This window comes from Bos grunniens, chromosome 22, assembly GCF_055505025.1.
Source record: "Bos grunniens cultivar Pamir isolate PY7600 chromosome 22, Bosgru_T2T1.0, whole genome shotgun sequence".
Classification (NCBI taxonomy): domain Eukaryota; kingdom Metazoa; phylum Chordata; class Mammalia; order Artiodactyla; family Bovidae; genus Bos; species Bos grunniens.
The window spans coordinates 6,106,316-6,131,450 of record NC_141186.1 but is presented as its reverse complement, the minus strand read 5'-3'; the positions used below and the strand labels follow the sequence as shown (position 1 = coordinate 6,131,450).

The 25,135-nt window shown below is 43.7% G+C and overlaps 1 long non-coding RNA gene across 3 annotated transcripts in view; it reads left to right on the top strand.

Annotated features, from left to right (window-relative positions):
- LOC147347956 (uncharacterized) overlaps positions 1-25,135 on the top strand; it is a 92,333-nt gene that overhangs the window by 39,842 nt on the left and 27,356 nt on the right. The window contains exon 2 of one of the 3 annotated variants that reach the window (XR_015150859.1): positions 3,499-3,673. The exons of the other annotated variants lie outside the window; for them this stretch is intronic. This is a non-coding gene — a long non-coding RNA (uncharacterized LOC147347956). The remainder of the gene's footprint in view (positions 1-3,498; positions 3,674-25,135) is intronic. 3 annotated transcript variants of the gene reach the window in all.

The following is a 25,135-nucleotide window of genomic DNA, read 5'->3' as shown; positions in this document are numbered from 1 at the left end:
TCTCTGAGTCGTAATCATTTTTGTGGATGAGGAGACCAAGACACAAGGGATTATGTAACTTTTCTCAATTCACAGCATTGGTAAGTGGAGGAGGTGAGTCAAGAATTCAACTCCAGGAGTGGTCTCCGACACTCACTGCTCAACAGTACAGTCAACAAGGGTGAGGCAGAGGGAGAAAGGTACCCAGGACCTGGTGATGGTGGGGGCCCTGAGGAGCAGTTTTGTGCAGGGTGGTTTTTTACAGTCTGTTGCAGTGTTTGGTTTCATCTAATTGCTTTATCTTTTCCCTTACAAGCTTAGAGTCTGGACGTGTCCCTGAATCTGCTTTTGACATTTTGTATTTCATGCCCATGAAGTTGTGGGGATTTTTAATTGTTGGTTGCTTTTTCAGAATAAAAGAAGAAATTATATTCAAAGGGATTCCTGCATGCCACATGGAAAGCCTTTGATGATGTCTTGGCATTTGAGGAAATGAGCTTCTAAATGAATAAATAGCTATTGTATGTGATTGGACAGAATTTAAATGGCAACAAGGAAGGACCAAGAATAGCTATTCAGGTCTCTCCTGGCTCTCTTGTAATCCTTTGAATACTTAATTGGATTTTCCTTCAAGTGCCTATTTCCCCCGCCTCTTTTTCTTCTTCTTTTTTTCTTTATTGGAATATAGTTGATTTACAATGTTGTGTTCATTTCTGGTGTACAGCAAAGTGATTCTATTATACATCTCTCTCTCTCTCTCTCTCTTTATATATATATATATACACACATATGTATTTTCAGATTCTTTTCCATTATGGTTTATCACAGGATATTGAATATAGTTCCCTGTGCTATACAGTAGGTCCTTGCTGTTTATCTCTTATATATAAAGTAGTGTGTATCTGTCAGATGTCTTTCAGTATCTCCAGTAGTTTGAATGGAGCAAGCTCAAGTCTAGTCATGAATCATGATGTCAGTAGAGGGCATGGAGTCAGCTGAGGAGAAGGACCCGGGGAAGCCCTGGGAGCAGAGGGGGAAGGAAGTGGAAGCCATCGGTGTCACTGGCCTCAGGGATGCCACTCCTCTGAGCCCTGCTGGCACCCAGGTCTGTGCCGGTCATCCTGTATCAAAGCCGCACTAAGTGCTCACGTCCGCTAGCCTCTCAGTCCTTTCTCTGTCTCTTAAGTTAACCCACAGCCCTGTATGGACATGTTCTATATGTATCTTTGATACATTTCCTAAGGTAGAACCCAATATGTGGAAAACAATTACTGTTTATTAATTATGGTTAACCAGGAAATGGGGATTTATTGAGAAGGAGGGTAGGAAATGCTTTATCCATCTCTTTCTGGAGGACAAACTTGCCAGCCATCATCACCCCAAAGAAGGCCCTAGAGAAGCCTATTGGTCAAACAAAGCTGTATGTTAGACATACTCCAGCCTTGATAGCATCTTAATAGTACCTCAGAGGGGACCTCAGGGAGGATACTTATTGCACTTTGGATCTGGGTTCAATGATTTTAAGGAGAGTCTTACAAGGCAGAGAACTAATTGGTATTAGACAGAACTTATGACATAGTGCTTAATGGAATATAGAGGTGAAGGTTTGCAGGTGCATATATTGGTGCATAAACTGGTAGGTTTTTTTTAATGTTTGTTTTTAAAATTATTTATTTATTTGTTTGTTTTTGGCTGTGCTGTGTCTTCGTTGCTGCACGGGCTTTTTCTAGTTGCAGTGAGAGGGCTTCCCACTGTAGTGGCTTCTCTTGCTGCGGAGCACAGGCTCTGGGGTGCATGGGCTTCGGTGGCTGTGGCATGTGGGCTTAGTTGCCCACAGCATGTGGGATCTTCCCGGATCAGGGATCGAACCCATGTCTCCTGCAGCGGCAGATGGATTCTTTACCACTGAGCCACCAGGGAAGCCCAAAGCAAGTAGTTTTAAAAGTAAAGTGTCTCATTGCTTTAGAGACTTATCTTCGAAGTGTAAGTATTAGATTAAGTAGCCAAATGTTTTTCTGCCTGATCCCAGTGTTGTTAAGCACTGAGGAAAAAAAAAAAAGTATGTACATAAATATTCCACAGTGAAGTTGTTAAGGAAGAGTGCTCAGTCCCAGAACTGTTTAGCACAAAACCTGGAAAGTTGATTGGTTTTGGTTCTTGGGATAGAACCAAAAGAACCTGGCCAGTATTTTGGAGACTCGAAACCTCAGCTGTTAGCAAACAGCTGGTGTCTTTTCTCTAACCTTTCTCAAGTGAGGATTTGCACCCTTCACATGGTACCAATCATCAAAGTTTGACCTGGATTATTTAAATCCACTGGGGTTGAGGTAAGGTGATACTAGAATCCTCTGGCAAAGAAGACTTACATTTCTGCTTTTCATAATTACTGAGGTTTTCACAGTGTCAATGAGTGGAGTATCTTTCAATGGTTGAAGTAGTCTATTTTGTTTCTAGTCCATCAGAAATAAGTTGACATTTGCATTCGTGGTAGTTCCTTTTAAAAACGGATTGACCCTGCATGGTTGTATAAATGGTTCATACCAACATGGTGGTATGTCCCAAAGGAGTTAATGTGATTGCACCTTCATCCTGAGTAAATTAGTTTCTGCTCCCTACATGTGGAGAAAAAAGACTGCTTTCCTGGAGAATACAGTGAGGATAGTGGATTATTTTGCTTTTTTAACCTATTGGCCATGGCATTGTAGCCCAAAGATGGCATGAAATGAAGCTGAAAATCATCTGCTTGAATGCTAATAATTTTATGCACTAGGGATTTGTGAAATGCAGGAACAATAAGAAAACATTCCTGAGCCTATAGAAAGATAAATTATGCAGTCAGCATCTGGAATTTAAATGATATGTTTTCCTCTTTGGATGCAAATAACAGTTAATGGTGACAAGCGTATCGCAATCCTAATGTAATTTCTCCTCTGGAAATATGTCTTGAAAATTATGAAGCTATTTTCAGTTCAAAAGATAAAACTTAAAAGAATTAAGTTAAAGGATAACCAAACCCAAAACAAAACAAACTGAGAGAGAATTGTTTTCTTTGAAAAAGCCACATCTTGTTCCCTTCCCTATTTTTTCTTCAGTTTTCTTAGAAATATCAGTGTTTTCTCTGCATAATAATTGAAATCATCATCATCATTATGTCACCTGTTGAGTGAATACCATGAGATGGGCACGATGCTAGACTCTTTAATTTCATGTCAAAAACTCTATGAGGCAGGTATTATTACCCCATTTTACAGGTGATAAATTTGAAGGTTAGAGAGATGGTGTCATTTTCACAACACATTGTCTCCCTCAAAGACTCATGAGCCTTTCAGTGTTAGAGACAGGATGCATCTCAGAAACCATCCTTGGTTTACAGACAAGGACACCAAGGCATAGAGAGGGGAAATGACCCGAAGTAGAATCTTACTGTGGGTTGTACATCGTGGGGACCTTGTGATTGGATGTTCACCATCCACTCTAGCTCAACATTGGTAATTCCTCCCCCCTCATCCATTATTGCAGAGAAGGCAGTGGCAACCCACTCCAGTACTCTTGCCTGGAAAATCCCATGGACGACGTAACCTGGTGGCTGGCATCTATCGGGTCACACAGAGTTGGACACGACTGAAGCGACTTAGCAGCAGCAGCACCCATTATTGATTCAGGAATGGATGTTTATGGCCAGTGAAGTGTGAGGGTAAGTGTGCTGGAGGGCTTTCAGGAAGAATTTCATCAGTCCCTAAAGAACTCTGAGGAGAGAAGGTAGTCATCTTTCCATTAGCCCAAGAATGATGCCAACCCCAGCCTGGTAGAGCAGAGCAGTGGCAGGCCCTTGTACTCCTGATGACCTTGATGGACCTCTGATTCAGTTAGATTTGAAGTTCATCCAACCTCTAGACTCTATAGTTATTTTAAAGGTCTAGGGACTTCCCTGGTGGTCCAGTGGTTAACACTGCATTCTCAGTGTAGAGAGCCCGAGTTTGATCCCTGGTCAGGGAACTAGATCCCACATGTTGCAACTAAGACCTGGGACAGTTAAATCAATCAACCAGTCAATCAAATAAAGGTCTATATGGTTGTATAGTTATAATAAGTATATAATAATAATAAATTCCCTGTTACTTAATTCAGTTTGAGTCAGAATTTCTACTTGCAGCCAAAAGGATATAAACATTCAACTTGCAGTTACCCAGCTTCCTCTCTAGCTCTGCAATCTCTGTTTTATACACACACCAAGTTCAGTGAATTCAATGAGGAGAAAAACAAATTATTTTACATGTAAGTTATAACAAAGAATTGGGGAAATGAAGAAGCACAAAGTAGAGATACAGAATAAGATGTACATTGATCCTGAGGCCATGGGTAAAGTAGATGAAGTTTCAGATTGGGAGATTGCTTGGAGATGGTTTATCAGATATCTTTTTTTTTTTTTAATTGAAGTATAGGTGATTTGGTGGCTTAGACCATAAAGATCTGCCTGTGATGCAGGAGAGTGAGGTTCGATCCCTGGGTCAGGAAGATCCCTTGGAGAAGGGAATGGCAACAGGCTCCAGTATTCTTGCCTGGAGAATCCCATGGACAGAGGAGCCTGGCAGGCTACAGTCCATGGGGTTGCAAAAAGTCAGACATGATGGAGTGATCAACACTATAGATGATCTACAGTGTTGTGTTAATTTCTGCTGTATGGTGTATTGACTGAGTTATGTACATATATACATTCTTTTTTTAATATTCTTCTTCAGTTCTGTTCAGTTCAGTCACTCAGTTGTGTCCGACTCTTTGTGACCCCATGGACTGCAGCACGCCAGGCCTCTCTGTCCATCACCAACTCCCAGAGTCCACCCAAACCCATGTCCTTTGAGTCGGTGATGCCGTACAACCATCTCATCCTCTGTCGTCCCCTTCTCCTGCCTTCAATCTTTCCCAACATTAGGGACTACATTATGGTTTATCCCAGGAGATTAGACATAGTGCTAATCTAATTTCCTGTGCTCTGCAGTTGGGCCTTGTTGTTTATCCATCCTATATATAGTGGTTTGCATCTATGAACCCCAAATTCCCAGTCCACTCATCCTCCCCCCCGACCTTGGCAGCCACAAGTCTGCTTTCTGTGTCTGTGAGTCTCTTTCTATTCTGCAGGTAAGTGACTTTGTGTCATATTTTAGATTCCACATGTAAGTGACAGCATATGGCATTTGTCTTTCTCTTTCTGACTCACTTCACTTGGTATGATAACCTGTAGTTGCATCTATGTTGCTGCAGATGGCATTCTTTCTTTCTTCTTTATGGCTGAGTAGTATTCCATTGTATACATGTACCACATCTTTTACATTCGTTCATCTCAAATACTAATTTTGAACAGAATCTCAAACATGTGAGTTGATCTGTATCAACTAGATATAGTTGTACTAGTGAACTACTCTATTTAGTACGCTAGAATTTTAAAATGAAAACTAAGCTTCTAGAGCCATAATCATTTTGTACTTTGACTCCAGTAAGTGAATAACAAAGGTATATATATTTGTGCATCTGCGGGCAAGATGTTATTGAGGTATTTAGACTTGACCTGGAACTTCCCTGGTGGTCCAGTGGTTAAGAATCCCAGTGCAGGGGGCCTGGGTTCAATCCCTAGTCAGAGAACTAGACCCCTCACACCACGACAAAGACCCTGCATGCCTCAACTAAGACCCAGCACAGCTAACTAGAAAAATAAATATTAATAAATAAAAATAAATATTAGACTTGACCCACTCACTTATATTTTAGAGGTTTGAGACCTGTAGAGACATAAATATTCATTTGCTTCTTTTTGTCTCTACAAACATGGCATTTTCACACCAAAATAAAGCGTTTGAGTTTTGTCTGAGAAATATTGAATTCTTCTCCCATATGTGCCTCACTTTTACCTGCTTCCCGAGAGGTCAGAAGTTTCCAGCTAGAACAAGTGTACCCACCCACTCACCTCCACCTGATTAGGAATCCAGGAGCAAGTGAGATTAGGGCTGGGGTCACCCTTTGGTGGCCACTTAGCAGTGTTTTCTTGCATTGCCCAGTCTGGCTTTCCATGTTCTTGAGACCATGGGCTCAAGAACAAAGAGACTGCATAGGCTGTATTTAAGTTCAAACACATCAGTACCCCTTTTTTCAGGAGGGGCAGACTTCCTAGTCTGCTGGACTCCAGCACACCTAAACGGCTTGCTCTGGCCAGGAGAATATGAGTAGAAGTGACACGTGTCACTTCTGAGCAGAAGCTTTAAGGGCCAGTGTGTCAGCTGCCATGTTTACGTTCCCTTGCCTCCAAGATTATGGAAATTGCGATGGGGCCTCATCAGCCTGGGTTCCTGAGCAATTATGGTGAACAAAACTGTAGCCAGCCCACTTTTAATAGGCTGGATGAGTGGGAAAGGAACTTTGTTGTTTTAAGCCACAGAAATTTTTGACCTTATCTGTTACTGCAGCAAACCTAGCAAATCCTGACTGATGTGGTGACAGGCAGCAGGGTGCGTAGTTACGCAGTGTGGTTGTTATCACTCACTGGAAATGATTAACTTCAGGTGGCCCTTACCCTGAATATGACCAATTTTTTAAAACAAATCATTCTTTTTTAAAAAGGATAAATAGTGATTTATTTGGCCATGCCAGGTCTTCGTTGTGGCATGCGGGATCTTCAGTTGCAGCAGGCAAGAGCTTTTAGCTGTGGCACGTGAACTCCCAGTTGTGTTGTGTGAGACCTAATTCCCCGACTAAGGGTTGAACCCAGGTCCCCTGCATTGGGGCACAGAGTCTTAGCCGCTGGGCCACCAGGAAAGTCCCAATACAGCCAATTTTTAGATATTGTTTGCAATTTTGAAAGGCAAGATAAAAGAAAAGATGTGAAAAAGATGTTAGCCCTGAGAAAAAGACCCGAAAGACTGATGAAATGGGAACATAGTCCGGTCACAGAAAAAATTAAGTTATAATTTGTGTACATCTTGGTTCATGAATTTTAAACCTTTTACCTACAGCATTTATTGGTGAAAAGTTTCTAAAGAGGCAGAGGTTCTGAACTCTCTGTTGGTCCACAGAAAACCAACATGCAAAGAAAAGATCTTGGTATCTATTCTCATTAATTTATCTTAGGAGATTCCTGTTTTATTTCTAGCCTCTTTTCCCCCTTGTGGTGGTGGTGGTTTAGTCCCTAAGTCATGTATGACTCTTTGTGACCCCGTGGACTGTACCCCGCCAGGCTCCTCTGTCCTTGGGGTTCTCCAGGAAAGAATACTGGAATGGGTTGCCATTTTCTTTTCCAGGGTCCCCCTTGTAGGGGGACTTTGGTACTAAATATATGTACTCTGTACATATGCAAATATTGTGTTCATGTGTCCCAATGCTGATTCTTACATAAAGGGTTTGATTCAATCCTCAGTATTTGGGGTGAATAATTTAAAAAACCCGACCCTCATTCTTAGAGCATCTTCTATAGATTAGAGGCTTCTATAGACTATGATTTATTTTCTAGTAAGTGATTTCACTTTAAGACTCCAGTTCCTTATAGGCAAAATGGGAATCCTATTAACTGTCCCATCACATTATAGTTTTGTTATAGTGCTTTATAAATGGTAAATTCTACATGCATGATTATTATTTTCCATTGACTACCCTGTACGTCATGGCTATTGTTACCACCTGTATAATGAATGCTATTTGCAAAGCTAATTAATCCATGTTATTTATTAAATTTTCTCAGCAAAATACATTTCCTATAGTTAAGGGTAGAGATGTGGGGAGAGTAATTGCAACTCTCCTCTGCTTTTCTCTCTTCCTTTTCCCTATCCCCTCTTATAAGGAGGTCTGTGCTTCTCTCGTGATCAGGAGCAATGGAATTTGAAACCAGATCAAATTTCTTTAAGTGGGAAAGGATGAGATTGGGAGGGGTAGCCTGAGAAGATGAGGAACAGCAGGAATAGGGAGAGTCGAGAGGGGGAGCTTGAGAAAGAGAGGAGGAAAAGAGGAGGAGAAATAGGTGCCATGATAGGCAGCTTTGGAGAGAGATGAAAAACAATTATTTTCCAGAAGTTCTACTGTGCTGTGCTGTGTAAATCCCTTGTCTCTGGCTTCTCAAGACACATTTCAACAGTTTGTCTGGTTCTGAGAAAATATGCTGTTGGTATTTTTATTCTCATTGCATTCCGTTACATTACATACAGAGATTAGCTTTGGGAGAACTGACAGTCCTTCCATACAAAAACAGCACATGCATATTCATGTCTTCAACTTTTCTTTTTCATACTTATCTCAGTTTAAGTTTCCTTCAACACAGTTTGCCTATTTCTTGTTAATTTGAATCAATTCTGTTGAAATTTATTTCTATTTATTTTATATTTTTGTTGCTTTTGCAAAGGGTATCTTTTATTCTACAATATTTTCTAACAGCTTGCTGTTTTTCTATTGGTCTATATTTTGAGTTGTTATTATACACTCAACCACTATTATTGAAATCATTATTTGGTTGATTCTTTTAGGCTTTTCAGATATATAATCATATTATCTGCAAATAATGGTAATTTTATTGCCTCCTAATTTTTTAAATACATTTAATTTTGTTCTCTTAGACAACTGCTTTGGTTAGGACCTCTGTAACAATGTTAAATAACGTGGAATTAGTGTAGGTCATCGACCTGTTCCCTACTTTATTGAAAATAGTTTGTAGTGTTTCTCTAATTTTACTTCTTGGATTGAGATGTATATCATGTTTATCTCTATTGTTAAGTATGAATCTGTCTGTTTCTATGGAAATTAGCATAACTAACTTGTCCTTCTTGTCTGGCTCTTTCTTGGTTTTAGCATTGAGAGTACAATGTCTTGGGAAGCTCTTTGTTTATAGACAAATCATGATTTAGTTCATGACTTGAACTAAAATCAAGAATGAATGTGAATCTTATCTGATCATTTTCAGCATCTATGTGGATACCTTTTAATTTTTCAAGTGGACTGATTAATGTAACTGATTGATTGTATTTATATGTTTTTACAGCATAGAGCTGACTTTTTCCTCTTGGTGTGAACTCCAGCAATTACTCTTATGCTCGTTCTCTAGCCGATTGCTGGATTCTCTTCGGTAATATTTTATGTTAGCTGTTTTTGTCAATAGTCATAAGCGAGATCAGTCAGCCTGTGGTTGTATGTTTTATCTGTGTTGGATTTAGGTACTGATGTTGTGGTGATTTCATAAAAAGAATTTAGAATCCTCATTTCCTTTTCTAGATTCTGCAACAATTTAAATAGCATTGGCTTTTCTGTCCCTTAAAGTTTTGGTGGGTTTTCCTCATGAAGCCATCTGGACTTGGTGTTTTTGTGATGGGTAGCTATTTTTTCTAGTTCCTCTCCAACCAACAGTAATTGGTCTGTTTAAACTATCTATTGCTTTGGGGTTCAATTTTAGTAACATGTTTCATTGGACAGTCCTCCATTGAGGTTTTCAAATTATTTCATAGTCAGGTTTTAAAAATATCTGAATAGAATCGATAAAAATAGTTTCTTATGATTTTTTTAGTTTATACTATATATCTGCATATTTTTCCATTTTCTTTTTTTATGCTTCATACCCTTATCTTTTAACTTAGCATGTGGTTTTCAATTTGGAGGTTTTTTCCTCCCCCCCCGCAACAACTGTCTGTCTTTCTCTTTCCCTCATTTGTTTGTCTCTCTGTGTACTTTTATATTTTTCTATTATATAATTAGTTGATTTCTGTTTTTATTTATTGATGATTTCCTTCTGCTTTATTTAGTTTTAGTTTTCGCTATTTTTTAGCTCCTTGAGAATATGTGTGTAATTTATTTTTCTCATCCATTCTTATTTATAATATAAGTGCTTAAGATTATGAATTTTGGGGACTTCCTTGGCAGTCCAATGGTTAAGACTTCACCTGCCAAGGCAAGGGGTGTGGGTTTGATCCCTGGTCAGGGAGCTAAGTTCCTATATGCCTTGTGGCCAAAATACCAAAACATAAAACAGAAACAATATTGTAACATAATCAATAAAGACTTTAAAAATAGTCTGCATCAAAAAAATCTTTAAAAAAGATTAATGAAATTTCTTTGGGAATTCTTTAGCTGTTGCCCATAGATTCTGTCATGTAGTATTTTCAAAGCCTTTTTAAAGTCACTCATCTCTAGTGTAATCTCATCGTAATCAAAGAATGTTATCCATATGATTTCCACTTTAGGGTCTTGGCACTGTTACTTGCATTCCTGTGCAGAATCCAGGCAGCTTCCCAGGCAGCTCACATACCCAGTCCCTGATCCAAGGAAATGACTGTTCACTTTGTCCCTCAGGCTTCACCACTCCGTGCTTTCAGCATCTCCCAGAGGTCTGTTAAATTTTCTCTGCATTTAGTAACTCTTCCTCATATAGAGTGATTCTGTCAGAAGTGGAGTTTGCATTGGGTCTTTCATTATCCTTGTTGTTTCCAAGGTCAAAGGGTTGAGCAACTTCTTTATTTTTCTGCCATCTTACAAATGGCATGTTGTTCTAGATGTTCAGCGGAGGACAGAGTCATCTGGGGAAGTCACGTGTGTGCCCCCAGCAGCCCATCAACTAGACTCTGAGGTCTCTGCCGAGCCTTGTAGACAGACTCTTTCAATGTGTGTTCACTCTGAGCTCAGAGAAACCAGGCTCTACTCTCTCTGTTTCTCCAAACTAGCTGCTTTCTATTCCTTTCCTGACATTTCTTCTCACTCCTCAGCTTCTGGGGAGGGAGTAATTGAGGTGAATCCTGTGAGAACATTCTAGAAAAGGAGGAAAATATGCAAAGGGCTGGAGATGAGAGAGAGCCGGGATGTTTGGGGAATTAAAGATGGCTAGAATGACTAGCTCATAGAGGGTAAGGAGCCTAAGAGGGAAGGGTGGCTAGAAATGCAGGAGCTTATAAACCGTGGTAGGAAGTTGGGATTTTTTAAAATTAGTTTTTATTGGAGTACAGTTGTTTTACAATGTTATGTTGGTTTCTGCTGTACAGCAAAATGAATCAGCTATATGTATAACTATATCCCCTCTTTTTTTGGATTTCCTTCCCATTTAGGTCACCACAGAGCATTGAGTAAAGCTCCCTGTGCTATATATAATAGGTTCTCATTAGTTATCTATTTTATACATGGTAGAGTGTATATGTTCATCTCAATCTCCCAATTCATCCCTCTCTTCCTTTCCCCCTTGGTGTCCATGCCTTTGTTCTCTATGTCTGTATCTCTGTTTCTACTTTGCAAATAAGAACATCTGTGAAATTTTTCTAGATTCCACATACATGTGTTAATATATGATATTTGTTTTTCTCTTTCTGACTTACTTCACTCTGTATGAAAGCCTCCAGGTCTGTCCACGTATCTGCAAATGACCCAGTTACTTTCCTTTTCATGGCCGAGTAATATTCCGTTATATATGTATACCACACCTTCTTTATCCATTCATCTGCTGATGGACATTTAGGTTGCTTCCATGTTCTAGCTATTGTAAATAATGTTGCAAAGAACACTGGGGTACATGTGTCTTTTTTGAATTATGATTTTCTCAGGGTATATGCCGAGGAGCAGGATTGCTGATCATATTTTAGTTTTACTTTTATCTTTTTAAGGAACCTCCATACTGTTCTCTATAGTGACTGGCTCAGTGTGCATTCCCACCAACAGTGTAGGAGGATTCACTTTTCTCCACACTGTCTTCAGGAAGTCAAGATTTTATTCTTTTGTTTTAAGTTGAAGTAAAGCTGAGTGCCGAAGAATTGATGCTTTTGAACTGTGGTGTTGAAGACTCTTGAGAGTCCCTTGGACTGCAAGGAGATCCAACCAGTCCATCCTAAGTGAGACCAGTCCTGGGTGTTCATTGGAAGGACTGGTGCTGAGGCTGAGACTCCAGTACTTTGGCCACCTCATGTGAAGGGTTGACTCATTGGAAAAGACCCTGATTCTGGGAGGGACTGGGGGCAGGAGGAGAAGGGGACGACAGAGGATGAGATGGCTGGATGGCATCACCGATTCCATGGACATGAGTTTGGGTGAACTCTGGGAGTTGGTGATGGACAGGGAGGCCTGGCGTGCTGCAATTCATGGGGTCGCAAAGAGTCGGACACGACTGAGTGACTGGACTGAACTGAACTGAACTGATAGGTGATAAGTTACATGTGTACAATATAGTGATTTACAATTTTTAGAGCTCATGCTCCTTTGTTATTTATTTTATTATTTTTAAGTTACTCATCCTGATTATCTGTACCTGCTATACACCAGGGTCTTCAGTAACTTTATAAAGAACTGGCCCACCAGGGGAATTTAAAAATCCCATAGCAGAAAATGTTTTAGGGTTGGGGGAGTGAGCACCTCTTGAGATCACAAGAAGTGGATATTATTCCAAAGTGGGGTCCTGCCTGGGCATACCCGTTTTTACCCACAGACCAAGGGATGCGCACTCTTCTTAAGTAAGCCTGGTGTTCAGGCGTATGGGCTAGTGGGGACCCATGTGCTGTCAGGGAGCCTTCTCCTGCCGTTCCTGGTGCCCAGCAGGCGTGGTAATGAGTGTCATGTTCAGATTACACACCCCATGTAGGGGCAACTAGCTTCTGAGGGTGACATGCACTCACTGGCTTCTCCTTTCCCCTTCTGCTTATTAACACCTTTCAATTAGTAAATGTCATGAACATAGAAACACATATTAGCTGCTTGTCACCAGTTCCCTACAACGTAATGGTGGCCTACCCCAGCATGCCAGGGGTTAGCCTCTAGTCTAAGGGCTTATCTTTCCCTGTTTTCACCCCACAGACCCCACAGCAGCAGCTGGTCCTATGAGGCGCATCCTCTGACGACTCTACCCCTTTGATGCCTCCACCAGCCTCTGCACTCGCCTGACTCCTACCCCCTCATTGATGTACCATCTCTGTCCGCCTCTCGTATGTTTCTCCTTGGCGGGCCTCTGTCCTCTGCTCTCTTGCTTCTCAGGCTCCACATTCTGCCTGGGTGGCCTGTCCTTGTCCATGGGAGGACACCCCCCGGGTTCTGAGGATGTCTGTGTCTGTTCTGCCCCCTCAGCCCTTTTTTGGGCAGCCGCCGCAGTCACCCCCCACCCCCAGCTGTTCCCAGTCAACAGGGAGAGCAGAACACATTTGCCACCCCCATCAGCTCCTCAGCATCTGCCTGCAATGCAGGAGACCCAGGTTTGATCTCTGGATCAGGAAGATCCCCGGGAGAAGGAAATGGCAACCCACTCCAGTATTCTTGCCTAGAGAATTCCATGGATTGGGGAGCCTGGTAGGCTACAGTCCATGGGGTTGCAAAGAGTTGGACACGATTGAGCAACTTCACTTCACTTGGCTTCGCTTCAGCTCCACGTGCAGCCACAGGATCGCCCAAAACCTAGGGCTGTCCTCAACACCACCCTCTCCTGGACCTCACACCTCTTCAGCCCCAAATGCCATCAATGCCCCCCGCCCAAACTCCTCTCCATTCCCTTCCGTCGCCCTTCTCCTGCAGTCACCCCCCAACTGACCAAACATATCAGGCTTCCCTGGACTCATAAAACCCCTATGAGCTCATCTTCTACTGCAGTCTTTGTCTGCCCTCCCCTACTCTGTCTTCCAGCCACTGTTGGGTTATCCTTCAGAAATGGCCTCTTGCCCCCGCTATCACCCCTGCCCCACCATAAATTAAAGGCTGCCCAGACAGGCAGAGGGATGCCGTGCAGCCACGGGGATTGGATGGTGACCAGAGGCCTCTGTTTTCCCTCTTTGACTGTGTGTGCATACTCAGTCGCTTCAGTCGTGTCCAATTCTTTGTGACCCCATGGACTGTAGCCTGCCAGGCTCCTTTGTCCATGGGGATTCTCCAGGCAAGAATACTGGAGGGGGTTGCCATGCCCTCCTCCAGGGGATCTTCCCGACCTAGGGATTGAACCCGCATCACCTCTGTCATTGGCAGGCAGCTTCTTTATTTCTAGCACCACCTGGGAAGCCCTCTGACTGTGTTAACTTCTGGCAGAGACCCAGCTCTAGGAAGCGCAGAGCGGAACAAACCCAGGTCAATCCTTTTTCTGACACTGGGGCAGAATGAGAGCCAGAAGCATGACCTTGAGTTACAAAAGCAAGCGTGATAAACCTAGCACACCCGAGATCCCAAGGGCAGCACTGGTTCTTGTCGCATCTTTGTCTTCACTAGATGGGGATACCCTCCAAGTCCGTATCTATGTGGCCCTTGGGCCCAGCTCAGGGTCTGGACCATCCTAGGTGGTCAGTGCATTTTACAGAATTTTAATGCATGCCTCAGACCTCACTGCTCACGTGTCAGTGAGGGAATCTCTGAGAAAAACCTGCTCTTTCAGAGAAATTTGGGTTAATACCGACAGAGACAGCCAAGAACAAAAGCAGGAGAGGGAGGGGTGTGATGGTGGGGCAGAGAAAGAGAGAGATAATATGTATGCGCTGGGCTTCTCTGGCTTAAGACCTGTGGGGTATTATTCAAGCAGCTCAGCCGGGAGCAGAGCCGGGACACTTCTCAGTGGGTTGGCTCTGGAGTTGGCAGGCAAGAATTTGGCCGAGGCCAAGCAGGCTCACTCACACTGTTTATTCCTCTGCATTGTGTGGGGAGGAAGTCACCCTTGGCTGTGAACTGCAGCAGTAGCCCCGGCTGATCCTTATGTGCCTGAGCATCAACCAGGGTGGCCTTGCCAGCTGCCAGGGGGCTCCCTGGGCTTGGCAGCCCCCTCCCACCTGATCCAGCGAGGACAGCTGGCCCCTGCCTTCCTCAGGACCTCACCCTTCCTGCCTTCTAGGCAGTGGCGGGAGGCAGGAGGGCTGGATGACTTGTGTTCATTCTCAGAGAGCCTTCCTGGGTGGCTTCTGGGTTTCCCAGGAGTCATCGTTTTTTGCTCATAATCCAGAGATTAATGCAGAGAGCCTTGCCCCATAGCTTAATTTTTGTCTTTGTAAGCTGGTGGATTTATTTAAAAGTATGTCACCTTCCCAAACCTGAAAGCAGCGTCACTGGCCTTTCCCATGATTTGTTCTATTTGTTCTTTGGCTGACTTTTAACTACAGTGTAGAAGGTTTGCAACATGTAAGGAACATACTTTTAAAATATCAGGTTCCAGGGACTTTCCTGGCCGTCCAATGGTTAAGACTCTGTGCGTCCAGTACAGGGGACAAGGTTTGATCCCTGGTCAGAGAACTAAGATCCCATATGCTTCACAGTGTGGCAAAAAAAGGAAAAAAGCTAAAAAAGGAAAAAAAGATAGATTCCTATCTGTGGCAAGGTTCTAGAAGAACACGTGGGACCTGAAATATGACTATGGTCTTTTTCAGAAAAGGTGACCTGTCTCACTCATCTTCAGTTTCCCACCCAGCTGAATAAACTCCATATACACTGCTTTTTGAACTCTGTTACATGTCTTTTGAAGGCATGTGCTATGGTCCGAGGGTCTGTGTCCACCCCCACCCCCAAGTCATGTGTTGAAAACCTGATGCCCAAGGTGAGGGTTTGGAGTTGGGTCTTTGGGCAGCAAAGCCCTCGTGAACGGGATTAGTGACCTTATGACAGAGACCTCAGAGTAATCCCTGGCCTCTTCCTTTAGGGGTGGACACAGCAAGAAGGCTGTGACTCAGAAGAGGGACCTCAGCAGATCAGGCTGGCACCCTGGTCCCAGATATCCAGCTTCCAGAACTGTGGAAATGCGTTTCCATTGCTTTCATGTTAGGCTGGGAGTTTCTCGGCTGTGGAATCTAGTTTATACCATTCTGAATGGACTGTCAGTGTCTGTAGCCACATGACAATCCTGTAGGTTAGGGCTCACAATCCCCACTGAGAGGCCTGGTAAGTGGCAAGACCAGGATTTCAGAGCATTTTCTTCTTTGCCATCACTGCTCCCAATGTGCTGGTTCAAATCTCACTTCCTCTTTTAGAACTGATGTCCTGAACAGATTCCAAAACTTCACAACCAACAACTGTTAGTAACACGATGGTTATTCTACTTCAGCATCTGCAACCCAGCCTTTGTTGCTGTTGTTCAGTCACTCAGTCGTGTCTGACTCTCTGTGACCCCAAGGACTGCAGCATGCCAGGCTTCCCTGTCCTCCACTATTTCCCAGAGTTTGTTCAAACTCATGTCCGTTGAGTCGATGAAGCCATCCAACCATCTCATCCTCTGTCGTCTCCTTCTCCTCCTGCCTTCATTCATTCGCAGCATCAGGGTCTTTTGCAATGAGACTCAGTTCTTCACATCAGGTGGCCAAAGTATTGGAGTTTCAGCTTCAACATCAGTCCTTCCAATGAATATTCAGGACTGATTTCCCTTAGAATCGATTCATTTGATCTCCTTGCAGTCCAAGGGACTCTCAAGAGTCTTCTCCAACACCATAGTTTGAAAGCACCAATTTTTCGGTGCTCAGCTTTCTTCACAGTCCAACTCTCACATCCATGCATGACTGCTGGAAAAACCATAGCCTTGACTAGATGGACCTTCGTTGACAAAGTAATGTCTCTGCTTTTTAATATGCTGTCTAGGTTGGTCATAACTTTCCTTCCAAGGAGTAAGTGTCTTTTAATTTCATGGCTGCAGTCACCATCTGCAGTGATTTTGGAGCCCCCCAAAATAAAATCTGTCACTGTTTCCACTGTTTCCCTATCTATTTCCCATGAAGTGATGGGACCAGATGCCATGATCTTAGTTTTTTGAATGTTGAGTTTTAAACCAGCTTTTTCATTCTCCTCTTTCACTTTCATCAAGAAGCTCTATGGTTCCTCTTTGCTTTCTGCCATAAGGGTGGTGTCATCTGTGTATCTGAGGTTATTGATATTTCTCCCCACAATCTTGATTCCCACTTGTGCTTCATCCAGCCTGGCATTTTGCATCATGTACTCTGCATATAAGTTAAATAAGCAGAGTGACAATATACAGCCTTGTGTATTGACGTATTCCTTTCCCGATTTGGAACCAGTGTGTTGTTCCATGTCAAGTTCTAACTGTTGCTTCTTGACCTGCACACAGATTTCTCAGGAAGCAGGTAAGGTGGTCTGGTATTCCCATCTCTTGAGAATTTTCCCTTTTGTTGTGATCCACATAGCCAAATGCTTTGGCGTAGTTAATAAAGCAAAGGTAGATGTTTTTCTGGAATTCTCTTGCTTTTTGATGATCCAGCTGATATTGGCAATTTGATCTCTAGCTCGTCTGCCTTTTCTAAATCCAGCTTGAACATCCAGAAGTTCTCAGTTCACGTACTGTTGAAGCCTGGCTTGGAGAATTTTGAGCATTACTTTGCTATTGTGTGAGATGAGTGCAATTGTGCAGTAGTTTGAACATTCTTTGGCCTTGACTTTCTTTAGGATTGGGATAAAACAGAACTTCTCCAGTCCTGTGGCCATTGCCAAGTTCTCCAAATTTGCTGGCATATTGAGTGCAGCACTTTCACAGCATCATCTTTCAGGATTTGAAAAAGCTCAGCTGGAATTCTATCACCTCCACTATCTTTGTTTGTAGTAATGCTTCCTAAGGCCCACCTGACTTTGGACTCCAGGATATCTGGTTCTAGGAGAGTGATCACACCATCGTGATTATCTGGGTCATGAAGATCTTTTTTGTGCACTTCTTCTGTGTATTCTTGCCACCTCATCTTAATACCTTCTGCTTCTATTTGGTCCATACCATTTCTGTCCTTTATCGAGCCCATCTTTGCATAAAATGTTCCCTTGGTATCTCTGATTTTCTTGAAGAGATCTTTAGTCTTTCCCATTCTGTTGTTTCCCTCTATTTCTTTGCACTGACCACTGAGGAAGGCTTTCTTATCTCTCCTTGCTATTCTTTGGAACTCTGCATTCAGATTGGTATATCTTTCCTTTTCTCCTTTGCCTTTAGCTTTTAAAGAAGCCCTTAAATGGAATATAATTGCTTTACAATGCTGTGTTAGTTTCTGCTGTACAATAGCATGAATCAGCTCTATGCATACATGTATCCCCTCTGTCTTGAGTCTTCCACCCTGCCCTCATCCCACCTCTCTAGGTCACCACAGAGCACCGAGCTTAGCTCCCTATGCTATACATCAGCTTTCCACTAGTTATCTCTTTGACACATGGTAGCTGCTGCTTCTGCTAAGTCACTTCAGTCGTGTCCGACTCTGTGTGACCCCATAGATGGCAGCCCACCAGGCTCCCCCATCCCTGGGATTCTCTAGGCAAGAACACTGGAGTGGGTTGCCATTTCCTTCTCCAATGCGTGAAAGTGAAAAGTGAAAGTGAAGTCACTCAGTCATGTCCGACTCTTCGAGACCCCATGGACGGCAGCCTACCAGGCTCCTCCGCCCATGGGACTTTCCAGGCAAGAGTACTGGAGTGGGCTGCCGTTGCCTTCTCCACATGGTAGCATATATACGTCAATCCCAGTCTTACAATACATCCCACCCTCCCCCTCCCCCACTGTGTCCACATATCTGTTCCCTACGTCTCTCTCTCTCTATTCCTCACCTGAATGACTGGGCTGTGTGCTCCCAGAGGCAGTGTGCATTAAGACCTAAGACTTTACTGAAAAACCCTCTTTCTGCTCTGTCTTTGCTATAGGACTGTGAGCTCATTGAGGGCAGGGGCTGTTTGGTCCACTGCTGTAAATATTCCCATGCCTCCCTTCAAGCCTGGTGCATGGCAGGGGTCTCAGTGAAGGTTCGGTGAGCTGAATTCAAATAACAGGGAGCAGAGCTTGGAGCACCAGCCATTTAGGGTCTGCTGTCCTCAGAGATGAATGGGCTCCATTTGTATGCACAGGCAGGGTCTACTTTTCAACCTGCCACATTTGTCTTCTTTATTTGCTCTTTCCTAATGGACCCCTCGGAAAAGGCAATGGCACCCCACTCCAGTACTCCTGCCTCGGAAATCCCATGGATGGAGGAGCCTGGTAGGCTACAGTCCGTGAAGTTGCTAAGAGTCGGACACGACTGAGCTACTTCACTTTCACTTTTCACTTTCATGCATTGGAGAAGGAAATGGCAACCCACTCCAGTGTTCTTGCCTGGGGAATCCCAGGGACGGTGGAGCCTGGTGGGCTACCCTCTGTGGGGTCACACAGAGTCGGACACGACTGACGTGACTTAGCAGCAGCAATGGAGCCTTAGGCTTTCCATCTCACCTTCTTGGTCATTTATTCTACAGTCTTTGGTCTGTGTGATGGTTTCTACCCGCGTGGGTGGAGCATTGCCCGGGTCTGCCTGAGGATGGTTAGCTCCATAACATCTGTTTCCAGGAATGTACTGCATTTTAATTGCATCTTAAAAGCAGAGGCGTCCTGTACCCGGTTACCTTTGGGGGACACAGTGTGTAGTACTATTGATTTATTTATAATTCATAGCCTAATCCCTTCTGGAAAAATAAAAACAGCAGCTTGAAGCTGTTGATGAATGATGAGACAGAATTCTAGAGAAGAAACTGTTCTGGTCCTGGATTTTCATTCTGGTTGTCTCTGATTTGCTGTGTGACCTTGGGCAACTCATTTGACCTCCGTGGGCCTCGGTTTTTCTCATCTGTGGAGTGGAGTACTGAGTGTGTGGGAATGGGGGGCGGTGTGAGTGGATAGGTATTTATGACGTGGAGACCGAGGTGCCCTCTTGAACCACATTCTGTGATCCTGCGAGTGTGGACATGTCAGAAACCTTGTGTGATGTGCACAATTATGGGACTGTAAACTATAGAAACTGACTGTGGAAACGCTGTTGGAGAGCTTGCTTGTGAAAAGTCATCTTTTTAGCTCTTCTGCACTGTGGCATGTGTGTGCTGATTGACGGCATGCTTCAGGAGCCCGCTAAATGCGGTCATTAATCGTATTGCCAGCACATGTCGGGCTGGGAACCCCTTGAACACGATTCAACTTGTATTATTTTCCTCTCTGCTTTTGTTTTTAATAATGATGACACACCCCAGACAGATAAAGACATTTTAAGAACTCTCTTTAGCAAAAATGTGTTCTGGCACCTGCGTCAGTGCTGAGAGCCGAGAGCATCCGTACCATTTCAGAGATCATGCAGAGAGAAAGTGACTTAGCTTCTAAAGCAAAGTTATGACTATAATTTCCCTCAATTACAGTCTCGTCTCATGTGATTTGTGCTCAAGGGTACTTCAATTGAATTGATTTCCACCAGTCGGAATATCTTACTACAGCTGGAAGCCCGAAATGGAACATACTTCACTGATTCTATTAGAAACCAAATGTATTTGGTATCCAGAGGAACCAGGGAGTCTGTCTCCAGATTTGAGGAGACTCAGGGGACAGAGTGGGTGAACCCCAACCTGAAATTGTAAGACTGTTACCCCAGCACAAGAAATCTCCAGACACATCCCCAGCTCTTCTCTTTGGCCAAAAATTCACAGCCTTCCCATGCATGATTTTTTATTTTCTTCTGACTGGGAAACCACCAGTGACCATTTTGACGAGCAAAAAGCTGACATGAGCATTTGTCTGTAAGAAATCCCTATAATTAGGTTTGTTAATTAGTCAGCGTTCCGCCTTGTTTCTATTTTTATCTGAAGACCAGCCTCCTCACAAACATCTCTTCCAGAAATTTCTGTGTGCTCTTTCTTGTCAAAAGTTTGCAAAGTCGATCTTAATCCATGATTAAATCAAAGGGAATCCCCCACATGGTTCCCAAGCCCCTTGCACCCCTGGTAAGTGAAGAAGGTTAGACCTCAAATCCAGACATGCCCTTGTACCAGGCCTCTAGCACCGGTCAGCAAGGAAGCCGGTCAGACCAAACGAGCTGCTCTAAACCAGCATCTGCTAGGTGCTTCCCTTTCCCTCTTTTTATTTTATAATCGAGGAAACAGATGCCAAAATGGATTCGTATTTATGAATCTTTTGTCAGGGTGTCAGAATTATTTTCCTATTCACCGGAAGTTGTGTAAATTCAGCCAGAACAAGAAATTCTTAAATGTAGTTGTATTCCCTTGAATCCACTGTGAAGGATTTGCAAAAGAGGGGAAAAAAGGAGGCTTATGGTACATAATGGGGAACGATCGATGAAAACAAAGAGCCACATAGGGTATGTGTTTTAAGAAAAGGTTTCCAAAGAGGAATCCAGCAGGCAGTGCTGTTAAGTGTGAACTCTATCACCAAAGTTCAGACTGTAAATCAAGATACCTATTCTTTTCTCCAGGGACTTCCCTGGTGGTCTGGTGGTTGCCAATGCAGGGGGTGTGGGTTCGATCTCTGATCAGGGAGCTGAGATCCATATGCCTTTATCTGTGTGTGCTCGCCCGTGTCTGACTCTCTGTGACTCCACAGACTATAGCCCACCAGTCTCCTCTGTCCGTGTTTTCCAGGCAAGAATACTAGAGTGGGTTGCCATTTCCTACTCCAGGGGATCTTCCTGACCCAGGGATTGAACCTGTGTCTCCTGTGACTCCCAAATCGGCAGGTGGAGTCTTTATCAATAGCACCACCTGGGAAGCCCTCTCACATGCCTTGTGTCCAAAAAACCAAAACATAAAACAGAAGCAATATTTTAACAAATTCAGTAGAGACTTTAAAAATGATCCACATCAAAAAAGTCTTTAAAAAATTTAGATTCTGGATATAAAATCATAAGCATTTTTCTTAATATTGCTAGCTGATGAGAAAACTGACAATACAAATTAACAAACATTAAAGTATCCAACTTTTTGCCTGTGGCAATGGGAGAAAGGCAGATGGAGAAAACTAATAATTTCTCTAATCCTACATTAGGATCATCTGGCTTTTTTATATGGATGGAGAAAAGGGCCAGTAGAGGTGCCTGAAGTTGTGTATTCGTCTGTGTGGGTAGGTTATGCTGTGGTAACTAAGCACATAGCATCTCAATGACTTACAACAACCAAGATTTCTTTCTTGTTTCACTGCGTGACCATGGTCGACTGTGGCTCTGTGCCTTGTCATCCTTGACTCAGGACTCAGGTTGATGAAGTAGCTTCTATCTGGGACTCTGTGGTTTGTTGAGAAAGAAGACAAAAAGGAGATGGTGAACCCTATGCTGGTGCTTAAAGCTGCTCTCTGGAAGTGATACTGGAGAAGGAAACAGCATCCCACTCCAGTACTCTTGTCTGGAAAATCCCATGGACAGAAGGGCCTGGTGGGCTATAGTCCATGGGGTCACAAAGAGTTGGACAAAACTTAGTGACTAAAACACACACAGGAGTAATACATTTCACTTCTGTTCACATTCCATTGGCCAAAGCAAATCATTTGGCCAGCCCAGAGATAGTAAGATATGTGGTCCTCCAGCAGAGAGCATCCCTAACAGGGGGGCAATTATATAGTCCATGAGTGGCCGAGTGGGGCATTTAATTGCTGTTGCACTTTGAAATCTGGCTTGCGTTTGTGCCAAGGCCATACTTCCTCTGTGCTGCTCCCACCAAAGACTTGTGTAGTGAGGACCTAGTCCAGGAGGCAGGGGAATCCTTTGCTATCAACATGGCTCAAGGACACCCACAGAGCTTTGCCAAACCTTCCTCCAGCTGCACAGGGATCTCGAATGCCTCCACGAAAGCTCCTCTTCTCCTTCTTTCCTTGGGGTCACACTTGTGCCATCATCTGTTGACTCTCCCAGCTGGCTCCAGCTCACTCCCTATTTCCTTTCACACACACTTTTGCCTGTCAAGTCCTTGGATGTTCAGGCCTCTCTTGGCAGAGTCCATCACAAAGTGTTCTATGGCAAGAAGAAATTCAGGAGGAAGCAGAAACAAAGCTGTGTGGCTGAGTCTCTGGAGGTGTTTGAGTAACTTGTACTTATAATGCACGTGGGCATCTGAAACGGTGTGTATGTCCTAGCTGGCGGGCTGTGGGGTGTACCATCAGAATGCCTAGATATAGACACAGATACTCAGGTTCTGTACTGAACTGGTTGGTCAGAGTACCTGTCCTGCTCAGAGTCCTCCTAAGGAAGACGGTCCCACTCATGGCCTTATACAAGGGAGGCAGCTCTTACAGCCATGCAATATACCATGTGGTTGTTTAGACCCAAGACCCGAACCCAAGAGCAGCCAGTAATAGCTGGTCTGGGCAGTGATGTGTGAAGAGCTCTGGCTCAATACAATTCTCTTGGGATTTGAACCAGGACCTTTTTTTAAAGTGTAGGTTCTTCCAGGAGAAGATTCTGAGAGGATAACGTGGGTGTAGGAAGTTTATTTGGGAAGTGTGATGGTTAACTTTATGTATCAACTTGACTGGCCTAAGAGATGCCCAAATAGCTGGTAAAGCCTTATTTCTAGGCATGTCTGTGAGGGTGTTTCTGGATCAAACACCCTGATCAAATTAGCATGTGATTCGGTTGACTCAGTACAGAGATGCCGGGTCTAGGAGTGCAGGCTTCAGTGGTTGCAGCACAGGAGCTCGGTAGTTGGGGTGTATGTCTTAGTTGCTCCGTGGCATGCGGGATTTTCCCGGACCAGGGATCAAACCTGTGTCCCCTGCATTCACAGGTGGATTCTTAACCTCTGGACCACCAGGGAAATCCAAATTTTCTCTCTCTCCTGTCTCTTTTCTCCTTCCCTTTGAGATCAGAGCTCCTAGTTCTCAGGCCTTTGGACTCTGAGGTTTACACTTGTGGGCCTCTGGTTCTCAGGCCTTTGTAATCTGATTGAATTACACCCTGGGTTTGTTAACTCACCAGCTTGTAGATGGCCAACTGTGGGATTTCTTGGCCTCCATAACTGACTGAACCAATTCTATAATAAATTTCCTATCAACCCATCTATCTATCCATCCTATTGGTTCTTTCTCTCTGGAGAACTAACATCAGAGGTGATTCCAGGAATTATAAATATAGAGACTATGATAGGAAAATGGGATGCATAGGAGGAAAAAACTATGGAGTGAGTGAGTGGTTATTCTGGGCAACTGGAGCTTGCCTCTATTGGGGACCCTTTTAGAAACTGTGTGGACTCATACGGATTTGTCCCTCTAGAGGATGGGTGAGCAAGACACTGACTCACTCATTCATGGAGGGCCCATCCCAATAAGTAATACAATGAGCAATAAAAACTCTACCAGTTGAGGGCTATTACTTCTAGGGAGTTAATTCATTTACTTTTCTGGACTGTACTTGCTGCAGCTGAGCAAGTACCCATGGGACCTCTGGTGAAGTCAAAAGGGCAGCTCAACCTGCTGGAAACTCTACCACAGCTGAGGTGGCCTTAGGGGCAGGCAAAGAGGCCTTGAAAGTATCTGCAGAAACTTATAAGGAGAGAAACAGGAGTAGGAATTGAGAAGACATGGAAGAACAGCAAGCAGAAAATATTAAGATACTGTGAGTAAGCAGAAGCTGAGAGGTAGAAGGAGAGATGAAGGAAGAAAACACATACATTGAGTAGCTGGTTTGGTCATGGGAAAATTTAATGGATGACAGGGACAGGTGAATTCTGCTGGGACACTGGCACTTCTTTCCTTTTCCATCCCCCACCTTGCAAGGCAAGCATGTAATGGACATAAACGCATGTGCTTGCTTTTTAGTGAGTAACATTTCTCTGTGGCTCTTGTACTGCACTGATTAGAGATTAAGTCCTCAGTTTCAGGGACGAGATTGAAACTAGAAGTGGGTTTTTGCCCCTAAATGAATGGATGTTCATGCAGATCTTTAGGACACTTGGAAAACACAAGCAAGCATTGAGACTGCCTTCTGGGGTTCTGAGACACAACGGGGGAAGAAAAAGGAAGGCTCTGGCTCAAGAAGGGGTTGGGAGGGTCCAGGTTCTCCATGGGCCTGCTCCACTGCTGCAGCGTGCGGCTCGCAGGTGCCCAGGCGGGGGCTCTTACACAACTGGCATCCTGCCTTCGCTAAGAGTGGGGAGCAGCCTTTCCTCCACGGGTCTCAGCAGGTGCAGGGGTAGCCCGTGTGTCCTACTGCTTGGCTGCCCCAAGAGCCGACTGTCGGGTCCTTGCTATCTCTGGGGTCAGGTGGATGTAGGTCTCACTCTTATCAAGGATGACCGGGTGTTCAGGACACAAACATCCCAGGCGCACTTAAGTCACTGATCATCCTTAACAAAAATGCCTATTAAAATCCAGCCACATCCCTACAGTGTAATCAGTTTAGGGCAAAGTTTGGGATCTAAAGAAAGTCTTGTTCCAAAGTGATATTTGTTTGGCAGACGTGGGAGTTACTCAGGACCCCTAAAGGGATTGCCCTGAAAATTAATG